Here is a 15,512-nt window from a genome sequence, read left to right on the forward strand (position 1 = left end):
TTGTCGAGTCCCTCGACTATTAAAAGTTATAAAATTGTCTCATGAGTATTAGAATTTACTTTGTTGAGTCCCCTGACTATTAAAAGTTACAAAATGGTCACCTAACAATTCATATGTTCCAAACTTATCATTTTCTATTAAAAAATTTTACGGTATTTTGAGTTGGACGTTAACTTGTTGATTGAGATATGATAAAATTTGGTCTCATAATTTTTTAATATTTTGTGAATTGAGTCTCCATTTACATTATGTTTTCGAACTGATGCTTGAAACATTATGTCGTCAAGCTAGTGCTTAAAAGTAACGACGGTGCCGATATACATCATTAAAATATAATTTTATCATATCTCAATCAATAGGTTAGCGTCCGACTCAAACGACCATCAATTTTTTAACAGAAAATGACGAGTTTGAAACATATGAATAGTCAGGTGATCATTTTATAACTTTTAATAGTCGAAGACTCAACAAAACAATATCCTATAATCATGAGACTATTTTATAACTTTTAATAGTTGAGAACTCAACAAAATAATATTATATAGTCAAAGGACCATTTATGAATTTTACCCTAAATTCCGGCAGTTTGGGTCTTGTACGCATTCTGAATAGAAAAGCTTTGATTTTATTTTTAATATTTAAATCAAATTTCATTTTTAATATTTAAATCAAATTTCATTTTTTAAATCAAATAATTAAATTTAAAATACAATTAGGAGTTGGACCCACACATTTACATTTTTTGAACAAGGAAAGTGCGACTTTTCCAATTAATACTCACAGCTACCTGTGAATTGTGATTTGAACTTTTCTCATCAACTTTCAAATTTATAGTTCATTACCAACCTTTTCTCCTTCCTTTTCTTCTTCTTCTTCTCAATTTTCTCGCCGTGCTGGTTTCTCAGTTGCGAATCAAATCCTGAAGCTTTAGTTCTCACCGTCCGATGATTTGACTGAGAACGAACGGTTAGTGAGAACTCCTGCGTTCAGAATCATGGGCCATTGCTGCAGCAAAAACGTCTCCGCAATCGACAATGAAGCTACCTCCACCGCTAACCAATACCAGATGCCACCGATTCCGGCGCCGTCGACTCCATACGTCGAAACCAACTCTTACTCGTTTAGTCCATTTGGCAGTCCACTTCCCGCAGGAGTCGCACCGTCTCCATCCCCTGCTAGAACGCCGGGTAGGAAGTTCAGGTGGCCTTTTCCGCCTCCTTCTCCTGCTAAGCCAATCATGGTCGCGCTAATGAGACGAAAGGGGTCGAACAAGGCAGCTCTGGTGGAAGGAACGATCCCCGAGGACGGTGAAGGAGCAGTGCTAGATAAGAATTTTGGGTACGGGAAGAAGTTAGGGGTTAAATTTGAGCTGGGGAAGGAGGTGGGGCGAGGGCATTTTGGTCATACTTGCTGGGCCAAGGGAAAGAAAGGAGAGCTAAAGGGACAGACGGTGGCCGTTAAGATCATTTCTAAAGCTAAGGTATGTCGTTTTTGGTATGTTCTTTGTTTTGTTTTGTTTTGCTTTTTCAATTTATTTTTTCATGTTCCATGGTTCATGCTATTATTGACTAAGAGGAAGAAATTATAGTTTTCGCTGTTAGAATGTATTGAGTCACTTGAAAATGCATTTTGTTTCGAAGAGATTCCATTACAGTTTACAATGGCTGAATATCATGAGAATAAAATACTTGAAGTTAAGTCTTCAAAATTTGGATATATTGCAAAGATCGGAAAATGCCAAAAAAAGAGAGGAAAAAACTTATATTTACGTTATCAACAAACCTTTGGGGGGCTATCTTCAAATGCAATTCGCTGATGGCATGAAGATATGAATTCTGAACTCTAAACCCGTTGATTGAAGTTGAAAAACATAGCTGCATCATGCATGCTTTACTTATTTATTTTAATGTATTTAAGATGTGATGCAATTAAGATTTCTAAAGATAAAACCAAGGACGGAGCCAGAACTAAATATTGATAGGGTCGAAATATTGAATTATTTAAAAAATATATAAAAATTTATTAGGTATTTAAACTCAAAATTCAGCACGAACCAAGCGACCTTAGTGATTAAGGGATTATTTTTACCCTTGAGGTCTCGAGTTCGAGCACTTTGTATGTAGAGGTATGAGCGTTCATTGTCAACTAGTTAAGAGTCTTTATACATATACTACCTTGTATTCATCATAGATTTATTAAAAAATCTCAAAATTCGCAAAAGATAACTACTAATTTGTCTAATATTTAAACTTATAATGACTTAAATTATTATTAGACCAAAAATTTTGATAACACGGGTTATACTTCTTTAGTTTGGTCCTTGATTAAATATTTAATAAATTTTTATATTTTTAATTTAAATATTTATTTTTACATGAATCAAAATACTATTAGACTAAAATTATATCGAATATACAAATTTTAACATGGGCCGTGGCCCCTTTGGTCCCTCACTAAGCTCCGCCCGTAGAATGGTAACGTTTTTAGCAAGATAGTTCGATGAATGTGTGTTTAGTAATCAATGATTTGGGATATTTCAATGTATGCGTGGTTTGTAATGCATAACTTGGGACCGGCTTAAGTTTTGTTCCATCTTCAATGGAGAATTAAGATCTGGCTATAATCCTGAGTGAACCTCCCCTCGCCCTTCATGTCCGGAATGCTTTGCTGGAAACCAGTTGAGATATTTTATGCAATCATAGCTTTGTTCTTCATGCTTCTTAACTAACATTTTATTTTTAGACAAAATGCACCACTCAGGAATGGTTAATGGTTTTGAGAAGAATCGCTGACTGGATGTTATTTGGCAGATGACCGCAGCAATATCAGTTGAAGATGTTCGGCGCGAGGTCAAAATACTGAAAGCCTTATCTGGTCATAAACACATGATCAAATTTCATGATACTTTTGAGGATGCTAATAATATCTATATCGTCATGGAGTATGTTTGTTCTTGCTATAGTTTATTTTAAGATCTCTTATTATTTGTAGTAGTCCTTCCTCAGTCTTTAAGTTTAATCTTATCACCAATCATGCATGTCCGATACCTTTTCATAGATGAACTGATTAAAATGAAGCATTGCACCAGAATATTGAATAATATGCATCATTCATATAAATTAAGCCATAATATCAAAATAATATGCATCATGCATATGAATTTGTCTTTAAGCTAATCTGCAATTGGTCTAGGCGTGCATTCTACAACTTAATAGTGACATATTCTTTTGTTGTCAGATTATGTGAAGGTGGAGAACTACTTGACAGAATTTTATCTAGGTATTGAAGGACCGCTTTATTCTCTTGTACCTCTTAACTCTTAAGGCAATTCTTAACCTCATCGTTATGATCATGTTTAATATTGTTCCTTTGTTGCAGAGGTGGTAGATACACTGAAGGGGATGCTAAGAAAATAATTGTGCAAATTTTAACTGTGGTTGCTTTTTGCCACCTTCAAGGGGTTGTTCACCGTGATCTAAAACCAGAGGTATGCATAGAGGAATATGATGCGTAGATTTTAATTTAGTTCTATGCTGTGTTTTATTGTTAATATGTGGCACAATTATTCTTGTTCGATCCATTTCTAGTTATTAACCAATTATTTACTTCAATGTGGTCTGTTTTGCAGAATTTTCTTTTTACTACAAGAGATGAGGATGGTCCAATGAAAATTATTGATTTCGGTTTATCTGATTTTATTAGGCCAGGTAAGAGTTAATTGCCTTTTTCCATATTTTGATAAATTTTGGTGTTTCATTTGTCAAAGGCTTCCGATCTCACACTGACACAATTATTTTAATCCTGTAATAGACAACTCCCCTCCCCTCCATATCAATAATTTATCAGCAATTTGTTTGAACACAAAGCATTCAGTTTTCATTCATTTGCAGATCAACGTCTCAATGATATTGTTGGTAGTGCATACTATGTTGCACCGGAAGTACTACATAGATCTTACAGTGTTGAAGCTGATATGTGGAGTATTGGTGTCATAACTTATATATTGTTGTGTGAGAGCAGACCTTTCTGGGCTAGAACTGAATCAGGAATTTTTCGTTCTGTGCTCAGAGCTGATCCTAACTTTGATGATTCACCCTGGCCTTCTGTATCGACAGAAGCCAAAGATTTTGTGAAAAGGCTTCTGAACAAGGATCACAGGAAAAGAATGACTGCTGCCCAAGCTTTAGGTAAGTCATATTACAAAAATGATATTTAGTGTATGACCTCGTGTATAAGCAGCTTTTATAATTTTTGCTTCCTCTCCCTCTCTTTCTCTTGGCATAAAATATTTACAACATTGGTTTGAAGTTGCTAGTGTAATTATATATAATCTCGGAAACTAATAAAGACCTCTATATTGTCAGCTCATCCATGGTTACGAGATGAAAACTGTGTCGTGCGTTAGTCAAGTCATATATTCGTGCTACCCCTTTCAAACGAGCAGCACTAAAGGTAATTACTGGTTCCTATAATCAGTAAAAGGACACATTATTTGGAAAATAATATAGTATCTGAAAAGAAAAATGTTTGAATCAGCAAAATGGTTATGCTTGTTTTACACAGGCAGGCGTTTTAATAATATGATTGCACAGGGTTACTCTAGCATTCCTTTTAATGTTTTGTTATGGCTTCATTTTGTTGTTTGCAGGAACTTTCAAAAGCTTTACCAGATGGTGCACATGTGTATCTTATGACACAATTTCGGCTTTTAGAACCAAAAGATGGATGCGTATCCCTCAGTAATTTTAAAGCTGTTAGTTCTTGGTTTTACTAGTTTACTTCTTTCCAACTTTTCCAAGGAGAGACGTAGCTACTTTCAGGCTTGCTGTAGGCTGTAGCTATAGACTAGTTTTAAACCTATTGCTTTCAATTTGATATGTCCATCTTTAACTTGTTTTAGCATGTGTCATGTACACTTTGCAGTGATTTCTCATGACCATCATCATGAAAAATTGCAGGCTCTAACGAGGAATAAAACCAATGCCATGCAGGAGTCGAGGGTTTTCGACATTATAAATGTGGTGAGATATCCTTTTTTATGTTCCAGTGGCTCACAGATTTCATTTTATTGTAGATTGAATAGCACCGCTTATTTTAAAGAGTGTAGCGTGGTTCTAGCGACTTTTGTTTTCCATCTTTAAAGATTTATAGTGCAATTACGGCACAAAAGTTTTTTGCATGATTCGAGAGTAAGAGGATTTCGATATTGATACATGATTTCTCATTAGCATATTTTAAGATGAAGCTCAAGAGGAAATCCATTTTTCTTTGTATTAGAGCACCGATAGGAAAGCTATGCACGGACAATATTCGATTCCTAGAATCTTTTTGTATATACGACTTCTCGTGGGTTTGGGATGTGTTTTTAAATTTTAGCATGTAGTATAATGCAGATGGTTTTATTTTTTTTAAGATGGAACCACTGTATTACAAGAAGATGGACTTCGAAGAGTTCTGTGCCGCAGCTATCAGTGCATATCAGCTTGAAGCATTTGAAGAATGGGAGAGTATTGCAAGCAAAGCCTTTGAGTATTTCGAACAAGAAGGAAACAAGATCATTTCAGTGGAGGAATTGGCACTGGTATGCACTGTAAACCCGGAGTTGAGTCCAGTTTCGAGGTCGTTATCGGTGTTGGTTTTGTTGCAGGAACTAAATCTGGGTCCATCGGCTCATTCTTTGCTTAGAGATTGGATAAGGGGTTCGGACACCTCGGGTATATGAAATTTTTACATGGGGTGACAATTCGAGCTTCTAATACAAGACGTGGATAGCATTATAAGGATGTGGATATAGGGAATTTTTCTTCTTTTTTAGTAAATTTTAACAGAAAAAATATTTTGTTTTCTTTATATATATATATATATATATATGCAAAAGTGTTACGGGTTAATAGTGCATTCCACTTTAGCTTTTTTCCCCTGGTTGCATTTGGCCAATTTTAATTCTTATACTTCTCATTTGAATGAAATTGAGCCTAGATGATAAGATTGACAAATAAACAATTTTTTTACGATAATATATCAATAATTTTATTTATACTCTATTTGACTTATACCCAAGTTAACTTGAATTGATATAAAATCGATTAGTTAAATATTGACTCGATCTAAAAATTGGCTCAACTTAATTTGGCTTATCATATATTTGAACTAAATTCGGATTAAGTCTCATATCGAATATGAATCGAATGTACTCTTCGACCCAATTCGAACGATCCATTTACCATCTCTATTTAAAATGTATTTTTTGTTTCTTGTAGTAAAGTACCCTACTTTGTTCTTGATTAATCTTGGAGGAATTCTTAAAAAAAAAAAGTGGATATAAAAGTCAAATTGAAGAGCCGATAAAAGAATATTGATTTTTAAGCCACTTGTAAAACAGAAAATGGCAAACATATGAAAAAGAAAGCTCAACGATATCCCCAAAAATTAGCTGGAAATCACACGCATCAAATGAAAGAGAATATGCTTATGAAAATACCTCGAAAGCCATGTGGGTTGGCTGCATGCTTCAACAATTTGCTTACTTTTTTTTTTATAATCCAAGGTGATTAAAAAAATAATATAAATTTATAATCTTCCTGATCATTGATAATACATACACATCCTACAAACGAAATTATTAAAACATCATGCCATAAAAAATAATAACATTCCCTTCAACCAACTTCACACCACAATTAATGAAATACTCAAAGGCCATCACAAGAAGATGGACTTTTTAATAGGATAGTCAACAAAGTAATGTTGTATAGTGGAGACTATTTGTTTAATTTATCCTTAATAAAAGAAGCGTTTCTACAGTCATAACGAGGAGTGTGGGAAGCAAATCCTAGTGATCTACGAAAGGCCATTACAAGTAAACAACTATTGGAAGCGTTCACATTAACAAGAAAGTTGGAATGCAGAAACGAATGAATTTTATGTACAAAGAATAATCCTTTCATTCATTTTCTTTCTTGCAAAGACTAGAAAAGAACATAAAACAAATCAGCGTGATGACATTTTAAGAATCGAATAATTCAAACCCTAAAACACCAGACATGATGATGGTGATGTTCTTTATTGATCATGCCTTGAACATTACGAAACTCCTGGACATGGCAAGGGATGATGATGGGACCTTCATGATCGAATCCGTACTCTTCCTCAGCTTCCTTCAACAGTTGCATGAACAGCGGGTGGGTGATATGCATCAAAGGAATCACAAACCTCTGTTGCTCTTCCCCTTGACCCACCAGGATTGCCAGACTACCATTTGGGACATCTTTGAGCTCCTTGTTTTCCTGATGATGGAAATGAAACCCATGAAGATGAAGGTGAAATTTCACGTGCTGTTTTTGTCTCCAATAATCCCCATTTTTTTTATCTCCCGCAAAAGAGGTGTTAGAAGAAAACGAAAGAGAAAGGCCAAGGGTCAGATGAAGAAATGGCGAGCTTGAAGAGGGTAAAAGAAGAGTCTGTTAAAGAACTGGGAACGTTGCTCATCATAAGCCCAGAATCAAACAAGAAAAAGGAGAGAAATGAGAGATTGTTGGGAAGAAGATATGGGTATTTATAATACCCAGAAATGAAGAGAGGGTTTGCTTAGCCTATACACAATTTGACCAGGGCAAGGAGATGACCGTGTCCGTGTCTCTTGCCCCATCCATATTTTACCTCTCATCTTCATTTTACAGCTGGAACCAAATTTTAGGTCAAACTTGTTGGCATACATATGAAATCAACTATGAATATTTATAATTGCAATCAATTAATTAAATTTTATAGTCAAATACAAATAATTTTATTAGGATCTAAATAAAAAAAAATTAAGAGATTGTTGTTCTCTAAAGATCCTTGGTTCGAGTTTGCAAGGTGTATGATGTATTGTCAATGATTAATTTTTTTTTGAACAAATACTATACCGTAATCACCCCAAACAATTTAAAAATAATTAAAAGATAAACTATACCATATATCACTTAATTTTGAAAGATATATTGTTTATACCATTGAACTTTCAATTTATCTAATTAGAACACTAAACTTTAATTTTAACATTAATTATGCCACTGAATCGTTAAATTTTAACAGCACGGTGATATGGATGGATTTTTCCTTCATTGTGATGATATGGATAAAACGATATCATTTTGATGCAACTATTAATGTTTAAAACGATGCTAGACATTTGATTTTAAAATTGTATTCAATTTTAATACTACACTATAAAAAAAATCAGTTTTTGACATCAAATTTTTTTATCGCATTGACGGCTAATCGTTATTTGTCACCAGTTATTTTTCGCATAAAAATTGGTATCAAAACACTCATATTTAATACGACCTAATTTAATCCACTCACACATTTGATAAAAGTAATTCAGTGCCACATAATAAACGCCGACTTTCTTTGCTTCTATTCCTAGGGGTGTTCAAATTTTCGAATTAATTCGGTTAACTGATCGAACCGAATTAGTTCGGTTAATTTGATCGGTTACCGAATTAGTTCGGTCGGTTAATGGTTAAGAAAAATTTTAAAATTCAGTTAACGGTTAATTCGGTTCGAAATCGATTAATTAACCGAATTAAAATTTTAAATATTAAATATATTATATATAACATATGCTCAGCCCAAACCATTTAAAACTCAATTAATAATTTAAGATCCAATAACTTTTAAACCTAAATCAATATTAATTAATTAAAAATTATATAAAATTTTTATTTTATAATTATATATTATTTAAATTAATTGTAAACTGTTTATTTAATTAAAAAATATTAAATATATTATATATAACATATGGGCTCAGTCCAAACCATTTAAAACCCAATTAATAATTTAAGATCTAATAACTTTTAAACCTAAATCAATATTAATTAATTAAAAAAAATTATATAAAATTTATATTTTATAATTATATATTATTTAAATTAATTATAAACTGTTTTTTTGAATTATAAAATATTTAAATTTTTATATAAATTAGAAAATTTTAAAAAATTTCGGTTAATTCGAAAATTTACCGAATTAACCGAAATTTATTCGGTTCAGTTAATATTTTCGAAAAAAAAATCGGTTCGGTTAACGGGTAATTTTTTTTTGATTAATTCGGTTAATGGTAGTTCGATCGGTTCGGCCACCGAATTAACCGAATGAACAACCCTATATATTCCTACACACACTAATATTAATGAGATTCTATTATATCGTGTACAAAACTCTTCCTCACTTGAGATTTCGTATAAAATGTGTTTTCTTTTATACTTTGAAAAATATCTATTTATTTCTTAAATTTTATTTCTGATAAAATTTTAATTGTTTATTTATTAAATTATTATTTTCTTATTTATAATAATACAAATTGCAAATACAAATTTATATGTAATTTATTAAACTTAATAAGTTCAAGAGGTGGCTAACTGCAAGCAAATATCAAACAAATGCTCCTATTTCCCCCCAAGAACATAGGCGTTAATAAGCATATGAAGCCTATTGTCTTTCAAGTTCTGCTGAACCAACCATCCAGCTCATATAATTTTATATTAAAAGATAAATTTAAAAAAATTTAAAAATAAAAATAAATTATCAATAAAAATATATAAATTATAAAATAATTTAATTTTTTTAAGAAAACAAATACCCGTCAACCCATCCCCAATTCAATTCATCCTTCCTCACATTTGCAAACCCTCACATTTGCAAACCCTATCCACCGAAGTTTTAGACCATGACATGAGTCAACTCATTTCCGTGATTGACCTTGTGGAGTCCCTTGAGTCATTCATTAGCATTCGCCTACCTTTGCTTCATGGAACTCTCTGGGTTCATCATCCTATTGTTTTGCTCTATGGCAAGTAAGATTTCTTGAAGCAAAAAACGATGAACCCATAAAGTTTATTGAAATAAAGGTTAATGGATGCCAATGAACGACTCCAGGGACTGGGTAAGGACAATCACACAATGAAGTTTACTCGAATCATGTTCTAAAACTTTGGTGGAAAGGTTTTGCAAAATGAGGACATTCACCAATATTTGTGCTCTTATTTTTCATTTCAAGCTTGACTCTCTATGTGGAGGGGAAGGATTTCCCCACTTGTCCTTGCTTGACTTTAATAATCGTAGCTTGAAATCGAAAACAAGAGTACAAATATTCAAATTCATTGATGAGATAAATGCATAGTTGGCAAGATCGAGTCAAATATAGCTGTAAACTTTAAATAAAAAAAAGTAAATTGATAAAATTTAAGAAATAGATAGAATTTAAGATTAAGTGATATATATATATAAGGAGAAAAACAAATAATTTAGGAGAACAAAGATTAAATTAATAGAATTTTTAAATTAATCAAACCAGTCGAACTAGGAACGAACACCTTATAGATGTGTTTTTCTACATGAATGATATAAATTTTTAATATTATTTAATTTCTTTATGTAATTATAGATCCATGAAAATGGTGGCCAACTTATACAAAAAGTAGTTCCCCAACTCTTTGTTTCGGAATACGGCTATCGGATAGAGCAAATTTGTAACTGATAATTTAAGAAAATAAAAGTGAAGATAAAGAAGACACAAATTTTACGTGAAAAACTCCTAAATAACATATGGTAAAAACCACGAGCAACAGTAGAATAATTTCACTATGAGAAAAAAGGAATTACAACTTCTCTCGATCTACCAAAGGAGAAAACAATGATAATTCTTGTAACACCCCAACCCGTATCCGACCCGAATATGAATCCAAGATGTCACATTGACTTTTAAAAACTATATTCTTACAAAATATCAAAACATTTGAACTCTTTTTAAGAAAATACAATAATATATTGTTGAATCATGTTTGTTATAACTAATTTAAGAAAATATATGTTTTATGAACAGTGAACAATATCATATGAACAGTAATGAATAGTACCGTGAACAGTGCCGAATGTTAAAATTTTTTCAGATTGTTTGAGGGGAACCGATTCCCCTGCTACAGGGTATCGATTCTCTGCTACAGTACTTTCGTAAAAATACGTATAATTTTATAAAAATCTAAGTTTTCATATGTATAAAATTTATCAATTACATATACGCATTTAAAACATTAAAAACTCAATCGTATGACTTTTCAAAACCGATTAGAACATATCAGATTTAATCCTTTATTTACATGCCAACCACTATCCTTATTACAAAATACATACTATACATTTCTTTTCTGATCTGATCTTTGGAAAGGAGAAACTGACATGTCTTGCATAATTTTTACCAATCTTCCTCTTCTCGAAACCTACGCGTGAAACAATCACACGCTAAGTCGTTGACTTAGTGAGACATATAAACATATAATGGAAACCATAAAATATTTCATATAACAAAATGTATAAATGCACATATACCATCATTATCATGATCTCTATCATAATCATTAACATGCTTATCGGTACTTATATTACTATCACTAATTTCTTTTTATCATATAAGCATATACACATCATTTCATAACAGAGCACACATAGTATCACATCAATTAATTTATTTACTCTCTTAAAATCTTATGTATTAGCCCATGTATACTTTTGAGAACTTAAGGTATGTGAGTACATTGAGGTTGTGCACCACTATGCTGTCACCACAGCTCGTATAAATGTCTAGAAGGACCAGTCCATAGATTCCGAAGAACCAGTCCATAGATTCCGAAGAACCTAGGTAATCAGTCCATATGTCCCGATGAACATAGGTAAACAATCTATATGTCCCAAAGAACATAGGTAAACAATCTATATGTCCCAAAGAACATAGGTAAACAGTCCATATGTCCCGAAGAACATAGGTAAACCCTCGACCCTTGGCATGCCAACTATACCCCTAGCTCTTATATCACATAACATGGGCATTATCATTTATAACAGTTCACATTACTTAATCATATCATTTCTCTCATAAACACATATCTTTTCTTTTCAGTCACGTATCACATGTACGTGTAATCATTGATCTTATAATCACATGTTCCTTCTCTTCTGTCACATACCACATGTATGTGTAAACATATATCTAATATCATATAACATGTATCACATATTGCATATTCATGTAATCATATAGATCATGTCACATAGCTTATATCATTTCTCATATTCATATATATATATGGCTCATTTTCAAATATCACATATTCCTTTTCTCCTATTTTTCATATCACGTCTCATATAACCACATATGTCTGTCTTATCTCATATGCTTCACATACATCACATATATCACATTCATATCACATATTCATATAGGCTCATGATTTTATCACCCATCATGTCATTTCACATATACACTTTTATATCGCATAAACCCATATCCTTTTATCACATAGCTTCTTATTATATCATTCACATCATATAACTTATTGTCACATAATCTCATATCACATATACTATATTCACATACTTCAATATAATTTGACTTATTTCACTTTATTACATTAAAAGATATACATATAGTCTTATGTGCTCTATCAATAGTATCTGTTCATATGATCTCCTTTTAGCTTATCAGTAAATACTACTTATTTTATCTCATCTTTCCATTTATTTACATAAGTCACCTAGCATTTACAAGAACATATCCACTCATATAATCAAGCATACATACCTTTCATGTCATTCATTTCATTCTCTATATCCTTATCACATAACTTGTTCACATATATTTCCCATATAACTCATATTTTTTTATTCATATCTTATTCTTATATCTCGTATATGTTCATTCACTTAATCTTCTATGTTCATATATCTATATATATCACAACACATAGAACAACATGTCAAACATATCATAACATTTTAAGAGTTACTTCTTACCATAACAACTCTATCACTGGCTCATCGCAAGCCAATGTTTGTTCTATAACATATGCACAAATTAAATTGCACTCACCTTAGCCTTGCTTTGATTCGATCCTAATCCTTTGATTATTCCAAAACTTGTTTAGGCTCAATATCTACATAAATATAACATTTCAAAACAATTATCAGAAGCCTAAACCTTAAACTTGATGTTAATAACTTAAGCCAGTTTAATGAACCAAAATTCTATTTTTCATTTAAAGGGAATCGATACCCCCCAGGGGGAATCTGTACTCCCTGTGTAATCTGGAATTTTTCGTTCAAGCCCAGAAAATCACTGTTCATGTACGAAAATTCAATATATCAACTTAAATTCTTCATGTTTCATTCCCTTTCATATTCTTAACTCAAATATACATAGTTAAACTAATTTATATCCATTTATTTCATCTTAAACCTCAAAATTCTATTCTTCGTATAGAAATCAATAATCATGCCAAATTTTCCATGTTATCCAAACTTAATTCTAACATTTCTAACTTCATATTCTCATAGATGACAAGTCAAATTCATCCTCCAAATTCATTTAAACCTTTATATTCAAAATTTCACTTCAAAACCCATTTTCTTTAATATGCCATAACTCCTTTATCTTTTGATTTTAAGATAACTTAAGCTTTCCTTAAGCTTAATTATCATTTAATGATCAAAACCCAACTATAAAATCAATAAATAATCAACTAAATGAAAACTCACCTTTGCTCAGCACGTTGGAGAAGAAGAAAACAAGAAGAAGAAGAGTTTTTCAGATACTTTTCCCCCTCAATGTGTTTATCTCTTCTTAAAGAGATAAAAAAAATATCTTTCATGACAAATGACCATTTTACCCTTTAATTCCTTTAATAATTACTAATAACTTTCAGGAAATATCCACAAATAAATCATTGAAATATTCAACATTTCCACTTTAATCAACAAATTCTGAAATTTTACAATTTAGTCACTAACATGTAGTTTGGGATGTTACAATTCTCTCTTAATAAAAAGGAGAAAACAACTCTCAAGAAACTCTCTAAATTCTCTAGTATTGGGAGAAAGCTAGAATGCTTTGGGATGATTTTGAAGCTTAATGGGTTAGGGTATTTATAGTTAAAGCTTAAGGACTAATCTTGTAAATACCCTAAAGTACAATTACTAAATGTGTAATTTTACCATTGCCAAAAAATCAACAATTGCTAGCTACTTTTCGGTGCCATTAATTGTGCACTTTCGGTGCCCCCCAAATTTGACAATTAACTTGTACTTTCAACAATCTCCCACTTGAATATTTGATTTGAACAATCATTTCTTCATACCATTCTTTCTACCTTGTACCATCATGTTGCTTACGTCTCTGACAGGCCACAAGAGTATCGACACCAAGTAAATTTATCAGCATTGATCACCTTCGTTATGAAATCTGCTATATTGTCTTTGGTATGGATCTTCTGCATATTTACCGTCCTTTCTTCCACCTTTTCACGAATGAAATAGTGCTGAACTCGTATGTGCTTTGTCCTTGAATGAAATGTTAGATTCCTTGCTAGATGCAAGGCGCTTTGACTGTCACAAAACAGAGAGACATACTCTTGCTTGTGCCTAAGCTCCTCCAATAGCATTTTCGACCAAATTACTTCTTTACTGGCTTGTGTAGCTGCTACATATTCTGCCTCTGTTGTGGATGTAGCCACAACTAACTGTAATTTTGAAACCCAAATTACAGCTCCACCAGCAATTTTGAACACATATCCTGTAGTAGATTTGTTTCTATCCAAATCCCCTGCATAGTCAGAATCGACAAACCCATTGATAAGTAAGTTTGATCCTCCATAACATAATGCAACATCTGAGGTCCCTTTGATGTATCTCAGGATCCTCTTTATTGTATTCCAATGCTCTTTGCCTGGATTCTCCATGTACCGACTAACCACTCCCACTGCTTGTGCAATATCTGGTCTTGTGCATATCATAACGAACATTAAACTTCCCACTGCCGATGTATGCGACACTCGAGACATCTCCATCATCTCTTTTTCACTGTTAGGACTCATACTGGAGGATAATTTGAAGTTAATAGGAAGAGAGGTAGAAATTGAATTACAATCTTGCATGTTGAATCGTGACAAGATCTTTTTCAAGTAATTCTTTTATGAAAGCCAAATCTTCCTATTACTTATGTCTTAGTGAATTTGTATCCCTAGAATCTTGTTTGCTGATCCCAAGTCCTTCATTTCAAATTCCTTAGCCAGTTGTACCTTCAATTCTTCAATATGATCTTTGTTGGGTCCTGGAACCAACATGTCATCCACATACAACAACAATATAACAAAATCGTTATCACCAAACCTCTTGAAATAAGCACAAGGGTCTGCATTAAGTCTGTTGTATCCAAGCCAAATAATGAAGGAATCAAATATTTTATACCAACACCTCAGCGCCTGCTTTAGACCGTATAGAGATTTGTTCAACCTGCAAACCAAGTTCTTCTTTTCTTTTTCTTCAAAACCTTCAGGCTAGAGCATATAAATCTCTTCTTCAAGATTTTCATGAAGAAAAGCTGTTTTAACATCTAACTGCTCTAGATGTAAGTTAAATGTAGCACACATTGCCAAGACTACTCGAACTGTTGTTAGTCGAACCACAGGAGAAAATAT

The 15,512-nt window shown here is 32.4% G+C and overlaps 1 pseudogene; it reads left to right on the plus strand.

Moving 5' to 3' along the window:
• The first annotated feature begins 879 nt into the window (after positions 1–879).
• LOC120139952 lies at positions 880–5,825 on the plus strand (annotated as a pseudogene).
• The last annotated feature ends 9,687 nt before the right edge of the window (positions 5,826–15,512 follow it).

This window comes from Hibiscus syriacus, unplaced genomic scaffold (assembly GCF_006381635.1).
Source record: "Hibiscus syriacus cultivar Baekdansim isolate YM2019G1 unplaced genomic scaffold, ASM638163v2 tig00110777_pilon, whole genome shotgun sequence".
Taxonomy (NCBI): Eukaryota; Viridiplantae; Streptophyta; class Magnoliopsida; order Malvales; family Malvaceae; genus Hibiscus; species Hibiscus syriacus.